General features: G+C 39.5%; 5 non-coding genes across 5 annotated transcripts; all 5 read left to right on the top strand.

Annotated features, from left to right (window-relative positions):
• The first annotated feature begins 1,453 nt into the window (after positions 1-1,453).
• On the top strand, positions 1,454-1,535 carry TRNAS-UGA (transfer RNA serine (anticodon UGA)). Its single transcript has one exon. It is a non-coding gene; the product is annotated as a tRNA-Ser (tRNA).
• Positions 1,536-5,442: 3,907 nt separating this feature from the next.
• Positions 5,443-5,524, top strand: TRNAS-UGA (transfer RNA serine (anticodon UGA)). Its single transcript has one exon. It is a non-coding gene; the product is annotated as a tRNA-Ser (tRNA).
• Positions 5,525-9,431: 3,907 nt separating this feature from the next.
• On the top strand, positions 9,432-9,513 carry TRNAS-UGA (transfer RNA serine (anticodon UGA)). The gene has a single exon. It is a non-coding gene; the product is annotated as a tRNA-Ser (tRNA).
• Positions 9,514-13,420: 3,907 nt separating this feature from the next.
• TRNAS-UGA (transfer RNA serine (anticodon UGA)) lies at positions 13,421-13,502 on the top strand. The gene has a single exon. It is a non-coding gene; the product is annotated as a tRNA-Ser (tRNA).
• Positions 13,503-17,409: 3,907 nt separating this feature from the next.
• Positions 17,410-17,491, top strand: TRNAS-UGA (transfer RNA serine (anticodon UGA)). The gene has a single exon. It is a non-coding gene; the product is annotated as a tRNA-Ser (tRNA).
• The last annotated feature ends 587 nt before the right edge of the window (positions 17,492-18,078 follow it).

Raw genomic sequence — 18,078 nt, 5'->3', positions numbered from 1 at the left:
GAGCCTAGGAGCCCAGCACTGAATTACCAAAGTAACGAGAATGTACTTTACCCGTAACTTGAATTTTCTTCCATAGGAAACCATTGACTGTTTTTCTGTAAAATTTCTTCTAAGTGTCGATTTTGCAAACTTATAAATATTCCTTAAAAATCGCTTGTATAACTTAAACGCAGTTTCTCAACTGCTTACAGGTGGTACAGTAGTGCTGGATCTAGGATCCAACACTGACATAGAAAAAGTAACCATAACCCCACCTACCTGCTAAGTGAATTTCCTTCCATAGGATAACATTGGTAATTTGATCAGAAAAAATTTCTAAGTGTCAACTTTTAAAATAGCAAAATATTGCTTGAAAATCACAACAGTTACTAAAACGAATTTACTCACTTGTTTCCAAGAACTGTCCCAGGACTGAATCTAGGATCCAGTCCTGGATTTAGAAAAGTAATCCTGAAAGTAATTAATTGCATATAACTTAAAATTCCCATTGAGCTCAATGTATTATTGTATTTGAAATTGTGTTTCCTATTGCAATAAACTGTAACTATTACCTGCAAAAGTCAATTGCCTATTGCAAAGTTTTTAACTAAAGCATCTTATTCTGAGAAAGTATATTTTGATACCTATTGTTGGTTCTAAAATAAAACAACGATATATTTTTTATACAAACCATTGGCCTAGAGTTCAGTTCTTGAGTGTGTGAGACCATTTGCTGACTGAGTGTGTACAACAAATGCTTTACACTGTCCTCGGATACTGCCTTACTGCTCGAGCAAGCTACCACTTTAGAGAGTAAGGTTATATCAAACTTTAGCCTCTGTCAAACCTCTGGGCACTGAGGACTCTGTGCACACTGTACCTTTTTGGGAACAGTATATACAGAGCCACTTTCTCACAGTAGTGATAAAGTGATTAGAGTCCTAAGGCCAACATAAAGATAGAGCAAAACGTGAGGTGAAAAGCAAAAAGGTCGCTGGTAGGCCACCTTAAGGATGCCATGTCTAACAAAAATTAACTGAGGATTACGTGAGTAAAACATCAGGTTTCTCTACGGCATTTGGTGAGACAAGTGGGCCTTCTTTTATCTTCCATTCAAGCAATCTTTGACGGACCCATTTATTATAGAGCTCTTCAAGGATTAAAGATAAGGTACTTACAAAGGAGTCACAAATACTCAGAGATGGTAGACTTCTGTAATATGGGTCGTAGACTAAAAGCAGCGCAAAAACAGAGTGCAACAGGGTCCAAAAAATTGAGTGCCACATGAGAGTTTGCATGCAAGCGTATCCTTTTACAGATCCAGAGATATACTCATGCAATTTTTGTTTTTAGGACAGAACGTGCATGATGAAAAAAACATTGTTTTTAAAAAGCGCATTGCAGAATATCAGTACTCTGATGTGGGACAACTTGAATACTTTCAAACAAAATATTTGCATGCAGCTTACAGTAAGTTGTTGTGGCCGAGTGGTTAAGGCGATGGACTTGAAATCCATTGGGGTCTCCCCGCGCAGGTTCGAATCCTGCCAACAACGAGAATCTTGTTATTATCGGCTACAATTTCAGAAGTTAACCTTTAGTATTTCTTCAATTTCAGTTTTATAAATAGGTGGCTTATTTTTGTGTCACTATTGCCTCTCCACATATTTATTATCGCTACCTCTATCATGTCTTTGCTACATCTCTCTTCCTACTTTAGCACTGGTGTAAACGCTTCAAATTATTATACCATTGCTCTCTCAATCATACCTGGGCATGCACTTGAAACTTACTTTACCAATAAAAGATGCAAAGAGAGAAATAGAACAAAAGTGCTGGCTGGATTTGGCAAACACACTTCATAAAACTGCATTTTCTTTTTTATTCTCCCCCGTGTTACATGCTTAACCTCTCCCTATGTAATTTCTCTTAATCTGCTGTCCCAGGAAGAGAATTTCATCTACAGGCTCTTTCTGTGTTTTTTTCCTTAGTCTTTATTTCCCTTTTCTTAGCTGTGTAACTGTTCCTTTACGCTCTCTATTTACGCGCCATTAATCTCATTTGAGCTCCTTGCTCCCGCTCCTGTTTTCTCCAACTCTCATACTGCCAGTTCTCTCTTTCTCTGTGGTTGGTGGCTAAAATCCAGAGCTTTCGAAGCCACGTGGTTTCTACCTCTTGTTGTCAGACTTGAATTGGAAAAGGAACCATATTAACAAGCCTTTACCACTCACACACGGCGGAAGTTTATACTTTAATTCAGTGAGCTAAGAAAAGCGTGTTGTGGGTCCCCTACGAGCCATGGTGCTTGCTTCATCATGATTTGGAACCAGTCATTAGCCGCAGCTCTGCTAATGAGCCACTGAGGTCAGTTTCAATAATTACTCAAAAACATGACCTTGCAGCCCGCCCTCAACTGTGTATTTATATTACTTTACTGCTGTTCGTGTGATTAGCTGGGAGGAGCTCACGGCGGCATCCTCCCTATATAAGTGTAGATGGATCACTCCTTAACTCTTTCTTGCTTCACATACAAATGGCTTGAAAGGTGCAGGGAAGATGCAGGTCTAATAGACAGAATCGAAGGTCTGTGCCAAGTGGGTTTCTCTGCATTGGTGTCCCATCACAGGCCCGCAAGTGTAATGTGTTATCTTTGACTCCTGGCAGTTCACAAGCAGGCGGCCAGGAAACGGTTTCAGCCTATCAACCACTGAGGAGACGCAGCCTCTGTATGAGGAATGAGGAAGGAATGAATACATCCAGCCTATCACAGGAGCAGCCCTGAGTGTTCCAAATTATAAATTCTCCATGTTAGTGTATGGCATTGACCCCATGTAGCTCGCCGTGATCGTATAGTGGTTAGTACTCTGCGTTGTGGCTGCAGCAACCTTGGTTCGAATCCAAATTACGGCATTGTGGTTGGCAATGTTACGGCAGTTGGGTTCTGCTTTTACAGAATTACCAAATGTACCAGAGGTTTAAATATTTAAACCATCTAACAACAAAATATTTAATTTAACATGATTATAAGCTGTAGCTATAATGTATTTACTTACATAAATTATCGTTCTTGAACCTATTGTGGGTGGAGGGGGAGCGGAGCTCACCCCCCAGGTGCAGTTGAGTAACCTGTGTTGTGGCTCTCTACAGGGAAGGCACAAATGTTGCTGTAACCCAGTGCAATCCAGATGTGTATTGGGGCCTGGTTTCAGGTAAATAGAGCAGTAAGTGCAGAGAAATGTTCACTCTCTAAAAGTGGCATTTCTAAAATAGTAAAGTTAAATCCAACCTCACCAGTAAGTAGGATTTTCAATAAATAAATAAAGCTACTCCTCTCCGATATGGAATTACCAAATAAAAAGTATAGGGGAATACCCAATGCTAACCTATGAGAGAGGTAGACCTCACAGTAGTGAAAAATGAAATAGACTGTTTGGTACTTACAGGACATGCAAACCACCAAAGTACATATCTTATCTTTTACTTGCATAGCATCATGCACCTAGGACTACCTAGGGCCTACCTTAGGGGTAAATTATATGTAATAAAAGGGGAGTTTAGGGCTTGGCAAGTAGACTGGGACTCCCCTGGGAGACCCTTGAGTCTATGCCCAGAACCATAACTCTGCCAGTCGAGTACTTACCTAAAAGCCGATAACTCACTTCTCTTCCATAGGCTAACATTGACTGGTTCCACTTGGAATTTCTTCTAAGTGTGGAGTTTTGGAACTTTAAAATATTCATCTAAAATCAGCCGAACAACGAATTCTGATTTACTCACCTGTTATCAGGAGAGACCTCAGTGCTGCATCTTGTAGCTCAGTACTGACCCTGAAAAGTAATTTTAACCGTACTTACCAGTAACTCGAATTTTCTTCCATAGGATATCATTGCTTGCTTTTTGCTGACAAAGTTTCTAAGTGTCGATTTTTGAAACTTACAAATATTCTTTAAAAATCGTACCAATTGTGAAAACGTAATTGCTTACCTGTTTTAGATAGATGTCCCATTACTGAGCCTAGGAGCCCAGCACTGAATTACCAAAGTAACGAGAATGTACTTTACCCGTAACTTGAATTTTCTTCCATAGGAAACCATTGACTGTTTTTCTGTAAAATTTCTTCTAAGTGTCGATTTTGCAAACTTATAAATATTCCTTAAAAATCGCTTGTATAACTTGAACGCAGTTTCTCAACTGCTTACAGGTGGTACAGTAGTGCTGGATCTAGGATCCAACACTGACATAGAAAAAGTAACCATAACCCCACCTACCTGCTAAGTGAATTTCCTTCCATAGGATAACATTGGTAATTTGATCAGAAAAAATTTCTAAGTGTCAACTTTTAAAATATCAAAATATTGCTTGAAAATCACAACAGTTACTAAAACGAATTTACTCACTTGTTTCCAAGAACTGTCCCAGGACTGAATCTAGGATCCAGTCCTGGATTTAGAAAAGTAATCCTGAAAGTAATTAATTGCATATAACTTAAAATTCCCATTGAGCTCAATGTATTATTGTATTTGAAATTGTGTTTCCTATTGCAATAAACTGTAACTATTACCTGCAAAAGTCAATTGCCTATTGCAAAGTTTTTAACTAAAGCATCTTATTCTGAGAAAGTATATTTTGATACCTATTGTTGGTTCTAAAATAAAACAACGATATATTTTTTATACAAACCATTGGCCTAGAGTTCAGTTCTTGAGTGTGTGAGACCATTTGCTGACTGAGTGTGTACAACAAATGCTTTACACTGTCCTCGGATACTGCCTTACTGCTCGAGCAAGCTACCACTTTAGAGAGTAAGGTTATATCAAACTTTAGCCTCTGTCAAACCTCTGGGCACTGAGGACTCTGTGCACACTGTACCTTTTTGGGAACAGTATATACAGAGCCACTTTCTCACAGTAGTGATAAAGTGATTAGAGTCCTAAGGCCAACATAAAGATAGAGCAAAACGTGAGGTGAAAAGCAAAAAGGTCGCTGGTAGGCCACCTTAAGGATGCCATGTCTAACAAAAATTAACTGAGGATTACGTGAGTAAAACATCAGGTTTCTCTACGGCATTTGGTGAGACAAGTGGGCCTTCTTTTATCTTCCATTCAAGCAATCTTTGACGGACCCATTTATTATAGAGCTCTTCAAGGATTAAAGATAAGGTACTTACAAAGGAGTCACAAATACTCAGAGATGGTAGACTTCTGTAATATGGGTCGTAGACTAAAAGCAGCGCAAAAACAGAGTGCAACAGGGTCCAAAAAATTGAGTGCCACATGAGAGTTTGCATGCAAGCGTATCCTTTTACAGATCCAGAGATATACTCATGCAATTTTTGTTTTTAGGACAGAACGTGCATGATGAAAAAAACATTGTTTTTAAAAAGCGCATTGCAGAATATCAGTACTCTGATGTGGGACAACTTGAATACTTTCAAACAAAATATTTGCATGTAGCTTACAGTAAGTTGTTGTGGCCGAGTGGTTAAGGCGATGGACTTGAAATCCATTGGGGTCTCCCCGCGCAGGTTCGAATCCTGCCAACAACGAGAATCTTGTTATTATCGGCTACAATTTCAGAAGTTAACCTTTAGTATTTCTTCAATTTCAGTTTTATAAATAGGTGGCTTATTTTTGTGTCACTATTGCCTCTCCACATATTTATTATCGCTACCTCTATCATGTCTTTGCTACATCTCTCTTCCTACTTTAGCACTGGTGTAAACGCTTCAAATTATTATACCATTGCTCTCTCAATCATACCTGGGCATGCACTTGAAACTTACTTTACCAATAAAAGATGCAAAGAGAGAAATAGAACAAAAGTGCTGGCTGGATTTGGCAAACACACTTCATAAAACTGCATTTTCTTTTTTATTCTCCCCCGTGTTACATGCTTAACCTCTCCCTATGTAATTTCTCTTAATCTGCTGTCCCAGGAAGAGAATTTCATCTACAGGCTCTTTCTGTGTTTTTTTCCTTAGTCTTTCTTTCCCTTTTCTTAGCTGTGTAACTGTTCCTTTACGCTCTCTATTTACGCGCCATTAATCTCATTTGAGCTCCTTGCTCCCGCTCCTGTTTTCTCCAACTCTCATACTGCCAGTTCTCTCTTTCTCTGTGGTTGGTGGCTAAAATCCAGAGCTTTCGAAGCCACGTGGTTTCTGCCTCTTGTTGTCAGACTTGAATTGGAAAAGGAACCATATTAACAAGCCTTTACCACTCACACACGGCGGAAGTTTATACTTTAATTCAGTGAGCTAAGAAAAGCGTGTTGTGGGTCCCCTACGAGCCATGGTGCTTGCTTCATCATGATTTGGAACCAGTCATTAGCCGCAGCTCTGCTAATGAGCCACTGAGGTCAGTTTCAATAATTACTCAAAAACATGACCTTGCAGCCCGCCCTCAACTGTGTATTTATATTACTTTACTGCTGTTCGTGTGATTAGCTGGGAGGAGCTCACGGCGGCATCCTCCCTATAAAAGTGTAGATGGATCACTCCTTAACTCTTTCTTGCTTCACATACAAATGGCTTGAAAGGTGCAGGGAAGATGTAGGTCTAATAGACAGAATCGAAGGTCTGTGCCAAGTGGGTTTCTCTGCATTGGTGTCCCATCACAGGCCCGCAAGTGTAATGTGTTATCTTTGACTCCTGGCAGTTCACAAGCAGGCGGCCAGGAAACGGTTTCAGCCTATCAACCACTGAGGAGACGCAGCCTCTGTATGAGGAATGAGGAAGGAATGAATACATCCAGCCTATCACAGGAGCAGCCCTGAGTGTTCCAAATTATAAATTCTCCATGTTAGTGTATGGCATTGACCCCATGTAGCTCGCCGTGATCGTATAGTAGTTAGTACTCTGCGTTGTGGCCGCAGCAACCTTGGTTCGAATCCAAATTACGGAATTGTGGTTGGCAATGTTACGGCAGTTGGGTTCTGCTTTTACAGAATTACCAAATGTACCAGAGGTTTAAATATTTAAACCATCTAACAACAAAATATTTAATTTAACATGATTATAAGCTGTAGCTATAATGTATTTACTTACATAAATTATCGTTCTTGAACCTATTGTGGGTGGAGGGGGAGCGGAGCTCACCCCCCAGGTGCAGTTGAGTAACCTGTGTTGTGGCTCTCTACAGGGAAGGCACAAATGTTGCTGTCACCCAGCGCAATCCAGATGTGTATTGGGGCCTGGTTTCAGGTAAATAGAGCAGTAAGTGCAGAGAAATGTTCACTCTCTAAAAGTGGCATTTCTAAAATAGTAAAGTTAAATCCAACCTCACCAGTAAGTAGGATTTTCAATAAATAAATAAAGCTACTCCTCTCCGATATGGAATTACCAAATAAAAAGTATAGGGGAATACCCAATGCTAACCTATGAGAGAGGTAGACCTCACAGTAGTGAAAAATGAAATAGACTGTTTGGTACTTACAGGACATGCAAACCACCAAAATACATATCTTATCTTTTACTTGCATAGCATCATGCACCTAGGACTACCTAGGGCCTATCTTAGGGGTAAATTATATGTAATAAAAGGGGAGTTTAGGGCTTGGCAAGTAGACTGGGACTCCCCTGGGAGACCCTTGAGTCTATGCCCAGAACCATAACTCTGCCAGTCGAGTACTTACCTAAAAGCCGATAACTCACTTCTCTTCCATAGGCTAACATTGACTGGTTCCACTTGGAATTTCTTCTAAGTGTGGAGTTTTGGAACTTTAAAATATTCATCTAAAATCAGCCGAACAACGAATTCTGATTTACTCACCTGTTATCAGGAGAGACCTCAGTGCTGCATCTTGTAGCTCAGTACTGACCCTGAAAAGTAATTTTAACCGTACTTACCAGTAACTCGAATTTTCTTCCATAGGATATCATTGCTTGCTTTTTGCTGACAAAGTTTCTAAGTGTCGATTTTTGAAACTTCCAAATATTCTTTAAAAATCGTACCAATTGTGAAAACGTAATTGCTTACCTGTTTTAGATAGATGTCCCAGTACTGAGCCTAGGAGCCCAGCACTGAATTACCAAAGTAACGAGAATGTACTTTACCCGTAACTTGAATTTTCTTCCATAGGAAACCATTGACTGTTTTTCTGTAAAATTTCTTCTAAGTGTCGATTTTGCAAACTTATAAATATTCCTTAAAAATCGCTTGTATAACTTAAACGCAGTTTCTCAACTGCTTACAGGTGGTACAGTAGTGCTGGATCTAGGATCCAACACTGACATAGAAAAAGTAACCATAACCCCACCTACCTGCTAAGTGAATTTCCTTCCATAGGATAACATTGGTAATTTGATCAGAAAAAATTTCTAAGTGTCAACTTTTAAAATAGCAAAATATTGCTTGAAAATCACAACAGTTACTAAAACGAATTTACTCACTTGTTTCCAAGAACTGTCCCAGGACTGAATCTAGGATCCAGTCCTGGATTTAGAAAAGTAATCCTGAAAGTAATTAATTGCATATAACTTAAAATTCCCATTGAGCTCAATGTATTATTGTATTTGAAATTGTGTTTCCTATTGCAATAAACTGTAACTATTACCTGCAAAAGTCAATTGCCTATTGCAAAGTTTTTAACTAAAGCATCTTATTCTGAGAAAGTATATTTTGATACCTATTGTTGGTTCTAAAATAAAACAACGATATATTTTTTATACAAACCATTGGCCTAGAGTTCAGTTCTTGAGTGTGTGAGACCATTTGCTGACTGAGTGTGTACAACAAATGCTTTACACTGTCCTCGGATACTGCCTTACTGCTCGAGCAAGCTACCACTTTAGAGAGTAAGGTTATATCAAACTTTAGCCTCTGTCAAACCTCTGGGCACTGAGGACTCTGTGCACACTGTACCTTTTTGGGAACAGTATATACAGAGCCACTTTCTCACAGTAGTGATAAAGTGATTAGAGTCCTAAGGCCAACATAAAGATAGAGCAAAACGTGAGGTGAAAAGCAAAAAGGTCGCTGGTAGGCCACCTTAAGGATGCCATGTCTAACAAAAATTAACTGAGGATTACGTGAGTAAAACATCAGGTTTCTCTACGGCATTTGGTGAGACAAGTGGGCCTTCTTTTATCTTCCATTCAAGCAATCTTTGACGGACCCATTTATTATAGAGCTCTTCAAGGATTAAAGATAAGGTACTTACAAAGGAGTCACAAATACTCAGAGATGGTAGACTTCTGTAATATGGGTCGTAGACTAAAAGCAGCGCAAAAACAGAGTGCAACAGGGTCCAAAAAATTGAGTGCCACATGAGAGTTTGCATGCAAGCGTATCCTTTTACAGATCCAGAGATATACTCATGCAATTTTTGTTTTTAGGACAGAACGTGCATGATGAAAAAAACATTGTTTTTAAAAAGCGCATTGCAGAATATCAGTACTCTGATGTGGGACAACTTGAATACTTTCAAACAAAATATTTGCATGCAGCTTACAGTAAGTTGTTGTGGCCGAGTGGTTAAGGCGATGGACTTGAAATCCATTGGGGTCTCCCCGCGCAGGTTCGAATCCTGCCAACAACGAGAATCTTGTTATTATCGGCTACAATTTCAGAAGTTAACCTTTAGTATTTCTTCAATTTCAGTTTTATAAATAGGTGGCTTATTTTTGTGTCACTATTGCCTCTCCACATATTTATTATCGCTACCTCTATCATGTCTTTGCTACATCTCTCTTCCTACTTTAGCACTGGTGTAAACGCTTCAAATTATTATACCATTGCTCTCTCAATCATACCTGGGCATGCACTTGAAACTTACTTTACCAATAAAAGATGCAAAGAGAGAAATAGAACAAAAGTGCTGGCTGGATTTGGCAAACACACTTCATAAAACTGCATTTTCTTTTTTATTCTCCCCCGTGTTACATGCTTAACCTCTCCCTATGTAATTTCTCTTAATCTGCTGTCCCAGGAAGAGAATTTCATCTACAGGCTCTTTCTGTGTTTTTTTCCTTAGTCTTTCTTTCCCTTTTCTTAGCTGTGTAACTGTTCCTTTACGCTCTCTATTTACGCGCCATTAATCTCATTTGAGCTCCTTGCTCCCGCTCCTGTTTTCTCCAACTCTCATACTGCCAGTTCTCTCTTTCTCTGTGGTTGGTGGCTAAAATCCAGAGCTTTCGAAGCCACGTGGTTTCTGCCTCTTGTTGTCAGACTTGAATTGGAAAAGGAACCATATTAACAAGCCTTTACCACTCACACACGGCGGAAGTTTATACTTTAATTCAGTGAGCTAAGAAAAGCGTGTTGTGGGTCCCCTACGAGCCATGGTGCTTGCTTCATCATGATTTGGAACCAGTCATTAGCCGCAGCTCTGCTAATGAGCCACTGAGGTCAGTTTCAATAATTACTCAAAAACATGACCTTGCAGCCCGCCCTCAACTGTGTATTTATATTACTTTACTGCTGTTCGTGTGATTAGCTGGGAGGAGCTCACGGCGGCATCCTCCCTATAAAAGTGTAGATGGATCACTCCTTAACTCTTTCTTGCTTCACATACAAATGGCTTGAAACGTGCAGGGAAGATGCAGGTCTAATAGACAGAATCGAAGGTCTGTGCCAAGTGGGTTTCTCTGCATTGGTGTCCCATCACAGGCCCGCAAGTGTAATGTGTTATCTTTGACTCCTGGCATTTCACAAGCAGGCGGCCAGGAAACGGTTTCAGCCTATCAACCACTGAGGAGACGCAGCCTCTGTATGAGGAATGAGGAAGGAATGAATACATCCAGCCTATCACAGGAGCAGCCCTGAGTGTTCCAAATTATAAATTCTCCATGTTAGTGTATGGCATTGACCCCATGTAGCTCGCCGTGATCGTATAGTGGTTAGTACTCTGCGTTGTGGCCGCAGCAACCTTGGTTCGAATCCAAATTACGGCATTGTGGTTGGCAATGTTACGGCAGTTGGGTTCTGCTTTTACAGAATTACCAAATGTACCAGAGGTTTAAATATTTAAACCATCTAACAACAAAATATTTAATTTAACATGATTATAAGCTGTAGCTATAATGTATTTACTTACATAAATTATCGTTCTTGAACCTATTGTGGGTGGAGGGGGAGCGGAGCTCACCCCCCAGGTGCAGTTGAGTAACCTGTGTTGTGGCTCTCTACAGGGAAGGCACAAATGTTGCTGTCACCCAGCGCAATCCAGATGTGTATTGGGGCCTGGTTTCAGGTAAATAGAGCAGTAAGTGCAGAGAAATGTTCACTCTCTAAAAGTGGCATTTCTAAAATAGTAAAGTTAAATCCAACCTCACCAGTAAGTAGGATTTTCAATAAATAAATAAAGCTACTCCTCTCCGATATGGAATTACCAAATAAAAAGTATAGGGGAATACCCAATGCTAACCTATGAGAGAGGTAGACCTCACAGTAGTGAAAAATGAAATAGACTGTTTGGTACTTACAGGACATGCAAACCACCAAAGTACATATCTTATCTTTTACTTGCATAGCATCATGCACCTAGGACTACCTAGGGCCTACCTTAGGGGTAAATTATATGTAATAAAAGGGGAGTTTAGGGCTTGGCAAGTAGACTGGGACTCCCCTGGGAGACCCTTGAGTCTATGCCCAGAACCATAACTCTGCCAGTCGAGTACTTACCTAAAAGCCGATAACTCACTTCTCTTCCATAGGCTAACATTGACTGGTTCCACTTGGAATTTCTTCTAAGTGTGGAGTTTTGGAACTTTAAAATATTCATCTAAAATCAGCCGAACAACGAATTCTGATTTACTCACCTGTTATCAGGAGAGACCTCAGTGCTGCATCTTGTAGCTCAGTACTGACCCTGAAAAGTAATTTTAACCGTACTTACCAGTAACTCGAATTTTCTTCCATAGGATATCATTGCTTGCTTTTTGCTGACAAAGTTTCTAAGTGTCGATTTTTGAAACTTACAAATATTCTTTAAAAATCGTACCAATTGTGAAAACGTAATTGCTTACCTGTTTTAGATAGATGTCCCAGTACTGAGCCTAGGAGCCCAGCACTGAATTACCAAAGTAACGAGAATGTACTTTACCCGTAACTTGAATTTTCTTCCATAGGAAACCATTGACTGTTTTTCTGTAAAATTTCTTCTAAGTGTCGATTTTGCAAACTTATAAATATTCCTTAAAAATCGCTTGTATAACTTAAACGCAGTTTCTCAACTGCTTACAGGTGGTACAGTAGTGCTGGATCTAGGATCCAACACTGACATAGAAAAAGTAACCATAACCCCACCTACCTGCTAAGTGAATTTACTTCCATAGGATAACATTGGTAATTTGATCAGAAAAAATTTCTAAGTGTCAACTTTTAAAATAGCAAAATATTGCTTGAAAATCACAACAGTTACTAAAACGAATTTACTCACTTGTTTCCAAGAACTGTCCCAGGACTGAATCTAGGATCCAGTCCTGGATTTAGAAAAGTAATCCTGAAAGTAATTAATTGCATATAACTTAAAATTCCCATTGAGCTCAATGTATTATTGTATTTGAAATTGTGTTTCCTATTGCAATAAACTGTAACTATTACCTGCAAAAGTCAATTGCCTATTGCAAAGTTTTTAACTAAAGCATCTTATTCTGAGAAAGTATATTTTGATACCTATTGTTGGTTCTAAAATAAAACAACGATATATTTTTTATACAAACCATTGGCCTAGAGTTCAGTTCTTGAGTGTGTGAGACCATTTGCTGACTGAGTGTGTACAACAAATGCTTTACACTGTCCTCGGATACTGCCTTACTGCTCGAGCAAGCTACCACTTTAGAGAGTAAGGTTATATCAAACTTTAGCCTCTGTCAAACCTCTGGGCACTGAGGACTCTGTGCACACTGTACCTTTTTGGGAACAGTATATACAGAGCCACTTTCTCACAGTAGTGATAAAGTGATTAGAGTCCTAAGGCCAACATAAAGATAGAGCAAAACGTGAGGTGAAAAGCAAAAAGGTCGCTGGTAGGCCACCTTAAGGATGCCATGTCTAACAAAAATTAACTGAGGATTACGTGAGTAAAACATCAGGTTTCTCTACAGCATTTGGTGAGACAAGTGGGCCTTCTTTTATCTTCCATTCAAGCAATCTTTGACGGACCCATTTATTATAGAGCTCTTCAAGGATTAAAGATAAGGTACTTACAAAGGAGTCACAAATACTCAGAGATGGTAGACTTCTGTAATATGGGTCGTAGACTAAAAGCAGCGCAAAAACAGAGTGCAACAGGGTCCAAAAAATTGAGTGCCACATGAGAGTTTGCATGCAAGCGTATCCTTTTACAGATCCAGAGATATACTCATGCAATTTTTGTTTTTAGGACAGAACGTGCATGATGAAAAAAACATTGTTTTTAAAAAGCGCATTGCAGAATATCAGTACTCTGATGTGGGACAACTTGAATACTTTCAAACAAAATATTTGCATGCAGCTTACAGTAAGTTGTTGTGGCCGAGTGGTTAAGGCGATGGACTTGAAATCCATTGGGGTCTCCCCGCGCAGGTTCGAATCCTGCCAACAACGAGAATCTTGTTATTATCGGCTACAATTTCAGAAGTTAACCTTTAGTATTTCTTCAATTTCAGTTTTATAAATAGGTGGCTTATTTTTGTGTCACTATTGCCTCTCCACATATTTATTATCGCTACCTCTATCATGTCTTTGCTACATCTCTCTTCCTACTTTAGCACTGGTGTAAACGCTTCAAATTATTATACCATTGCTCTCTCAATCATACCTGGGCATGCACTTGAAACTTACTTTACCAATAAAAGATGCAAAGAGAGAAATAGAACAAAAGTGCTGGCTGGATTTGGCAAACACACTTCATAAAACTGCATTTTCTTTTTTATTCTCCCCCGTGTTACATGCTTAACCTCTCCCTATGTAATTTCTCTTAATCTGCTGTCCCAGGAAGAGAATTTCATCTACAGGCTCTTTCTGTGTTTTTTTCCTTAGTCTTTCTTTCCCTTTTCTTAGCTGTGTAACTGTTCCTTTACGCTCTCTATTTACGCGCCATTAATCTCATTTGAGCTCCTTGCTCCCGCTCCTGTTTTCTCCAACTCTCATACTGCCAGTTCTCTCTTTCTCTGTGGTTGGTGGCTAAAATCCAGAGCTTTCGAAGCCACGTGGTTTCTGCCTCTTGTTGTCAGACTTGAATTGGAAAAGGAACCATATTAACAAGCCTTTACCACTCACACACGGCGGAAGTTTATACTTTAATTCAGTGAGCTAAGAAAAGCGTGTTGTGGGTCCCCTACGAGCCATGGTGCTTGCTTCATCATGATTTGGAACCAGTCATTAGCCGCAGCTCTGCTAATGAGCCACTGAGGTCAGTTTCAATAATTACTCAAAAACATGACCTTGCAGCCCGCCCTCAACTGTGTATTTATATTACTTTACTGCTGTTCGTGTGATTAGCTGGGAGGAGCTCACGGCGGCATCCTCCCTATAAAAGTGTAGATGGATCACTCCTTAACTCTTTCTTGCTTCACATACAAATGGCTTGAAAGGTGCAGGGAAGATGCAGGTCTAATAGACAGAATCGAAGGTCTGTGCCAAGTGGGTTTCTCTGCATTGGTGTCCCATCACAGGCCCGCAAGTGTAATGTGTTATCTTTGACTCCTGGCAGTTCACAAGCAGGCGGCCAGGAAACGGTTTCAGCCTATCAACCACTGAGGAGACGCAGCCTCTGTATGAGGAATGAGGAAGGAATGAGTACATCCAGCCTATCACAGGAGCAGCCCTGAGTGTTCCAAATTATAAATTCTCCATGTTAGTGTATGGCATTGACCCCATGTAGCTCGCCGTGATCGTATAGTGGTTAGTACTCTGCGTTGTGGCTGCAGCAACCTTGGTTCGAATCCAAATTACGGCATTGTGGTTGGCAATGTTACGGCAGTTGGGTTCTGCTTTTACAGAATTACCAAATGTACCAGAGGTTTAAATATTTAAACCATCTAACAACAAAATATTTAATTTAACATGATTATAAGCTGTAGCTATAATGTATTTACTTACATAAATTATCGTTCTTGAACCTATTGTGGGTGGAGGGGGAGCGGAGCTCACCCCCCAGGTGCAGTTGAGTAACCTGTGTTGTGGCTCTCTACAGGGAAGGCACAAATGTTGCTGTCACCCAGCGCAATCCAGATGTGTATTGGGGCCTGGTTTCAGGTAAATAGAGCAGTAAGTGCAGAGAAATGTTCACTCTCTAAAAGTGGCATTTCTAAAATAGTAAAGTTAAATCCAACCTCACCAGTAAGTAGGATTTTCAATAAATAAATAAAGCTACTCCTCTCCGATATGGAATTACCAAATAAAAAGTATAGGGGAATACCCAATGCTAACCTATGAGAGAGGTAGACCTCACAGTAGTGAAAAATGAAATAGACTGTTTGGTACTTACAGGACATGCAAACCACCAAAGTACATATCTTATCTTTTACTTGCATAGCATCATGCACCTAGGACTACCTAGGGCCTACCTTAGGGGTAAATTATATGTAATAAAAGGGGAGTTTAGGGCTTGGCAAGTAGACTGGGACTCCCCTGGGAGACCCTTGAGTCTATGCCCAGAACCATAACTCTGCCAGTCGAGTACTTACCTAAAAGCCGATAACTCACTTCTCTTCCATAGGCTAACATTGACTGGTTCCACTTGGAATTTCTTCTAAGTGTGGAGTTTTGGAACTTTAAAATATTCATCTAAAATCAGCCGAACAACGAATTCTGATTTACTCACCTGTTATCAGGAGAGACCTCAGTGCTGCATCTTGTAGCTCAGTACTGACCCTGAAAAGTAATTTTAACCGTACTTACCAGTAACTCGAATTTTCTTCCATAGGATATCATTGCTTGCTTTTTGCTGACAAAGTTTCTAAGTGTCGATTTTTGAAACGTACAAATATTCTTTAAAAATCGTACCAATTGTGAAAACGTAATTGCTTACCTGTTTTAGATAGATGTCCCAGTACTGAGCCTAGGAGCCCAGCACTGAATTACCAAAGTAACGAGAATGTACTTTACCCGTAACTTGAATTTTCTTCCATAGGAAACCATTGACTGTTTTTCTGTAAAATTTCTTCTAAGTGTCGATTTTGCAAACTTATAAATATTCCTTAAAAATCGCTTGTATAACTTAAACGCAGTTTCTCAACTGCTTACAGGTGGTACAGTAGTGCTGGATCTAGGATCCAACACTGACATAGAAAAAGTAACCATAACCCCACCTACCTGCTAAGTGAATTTCCTTCCATAGGATAACATTGGTAATTTGATCAGAAAAAATTTCTAAGTGTCAACTTTTAAAATAGAAACATATTGCTTGAAAATCACAACAGTTACTAAAACGAATTTACTCACTTGTTTCCAAGAACTGTCCCAGGACTGAATCTAGGATCCAGTCCTGGATTTAGAAAAGTAATCCTGAAAGTAATTAATTGCATATAACTTAAAATTCCCATTGAGCTCAATGTATTATTGTATTTGAAATTGTGTTTCCTATTGCAATAAACTGTAACTATTACCTGCAAAAGTCAATTGCCTATTGCAAAGTTTTTAACTAAAGCATCTTATTCTGAGAAAGTATATTTTGATACCTATTGTTGGTTCTAAAATAAAACAACGATATATTTTTTATACAAACCATTGGCCTAGAGTTCAGTTCTTGAGTGTGTGAGACCATTTGCTGACTGAGTGTGTACAACAAATGCTTTACACTGTCCTCGGATACTGCCTTACTGCTCGAGCAAGCTACCACTTTAGAGAGTAAGGTTATATCAAACTTTAGCCTCTGTCAAACCTCTGGGCACTGAGGACTCTGTGCACACTGTACCTTTTTGGGAACAGTATATACAGAGCCACTTTCTCACAGTAGTGATAAAGTGATTAGAGTCCTAAGGCCAACATAAAGATAGAGCAAAACGTGAGGTGAAAAGCAAAAAGGTCGCTGGTAGGCCACCTTAAGGATGCCATGTCTAACAAAAATTAACTGAGGATTACGTGAGTAAAACATCAGGTTTCTCTACGGCATTTGGTGAGACAAGTGGGCCTTCTTTTATCTTCCATTCAAGCAATCTTTGACGGACCCATTTATTATAGAGCTCTTCAAGGATTAAAGATAAGGTACTTACAAAGGAGTCACAAATACTCAGAGATGGTAGACTTCTGTAATATGGGTCGTAGACTAAAAGCAGCGCAAAAACAGAGTGCAACAGGGTCCAAAAAATTGAGTGCCACATGAGAGTTTGCATGCAAGCGTATCCTTTTACAGATCCAGAGATATACTCATGCAATTTTTGTTTTTAGGACAGAACGTGCATGATGAAAAAAACATTGTTTTTAAAAAGCGCATTGCAGAATATCAGTACTCTGATGTGGGACAACTTGAATACTTTCAAACAAAATATTTGCATGCAGCTTACAGTAAGTTGTTGTGGCCGAGTGGTTAAGGCGATGGACTTGAAATCCATTGGGGTCTCCCCGCGCAGGTTCGAATCCTGCCAACAACGAGAATCTTGTTATTATCGGCTACAATTTCAGAAGTTAACCTTTAGTATTTCTTCAATTTCAGTTTTATAAATAGGTGGCTTATTTTTGTGTCACTATTGCCTCTCCACATATTTATTATCGCTACCTCTATCATGTCTTTGCTACATCTCTCTTCCTACTTTAGCACTGGTGTAAACGCTTCAAATTATTATACCATTGCTCTCTCAATCATACCTGGGCATGCACTTGAAACTTACTTTACCAATAAAAGATGCAAAGAGAGAAATAGAACAAAAGTGCTGGCTGGATTTGGCAAACACACTTCATAAAACTGCATTTTCTTTTTTATTCTCCCCCGTGTTACATGCTTAACCTCTCCCTATGTAATTTCTCTTAATCTGCTGTCCCAGGAAGAGAATTTCATCTACAGGCTCTTTCTGTGTTTTTTTCCTTAGTCTTTATTTCCCTTTTCTTAGCTGTGTAACTGTTCCTTTACGCTCTCTATTTACGCGCCATTAATCTCATTTGAGCTCCTTGCTCCCGCTCCTGTTTTCTCCAACTCTCATACTGCCAGTTCTCTCTTTCTCTGTGGTTGGTGGCTAAAATC

Source organism: Triturus cristatus, chromosome 12 (genome assembly GCF_964204655.1).
Source record: "Triturus cristatus chromosome 12, aTriCri1.1, whole genome shotgun sequence".
Classification (NCBI taxonomy): domain Eukaryota; kingdom Metazoa; phylum Chordata; class Amphibia; order Caudata; family Salamandridae; genus Triturus; species Triturus cristatus.
Note: the sequence above shows the minus strand (reverse complement) of the source record. Positions and strands in the feature narration are given on the sequence as shown.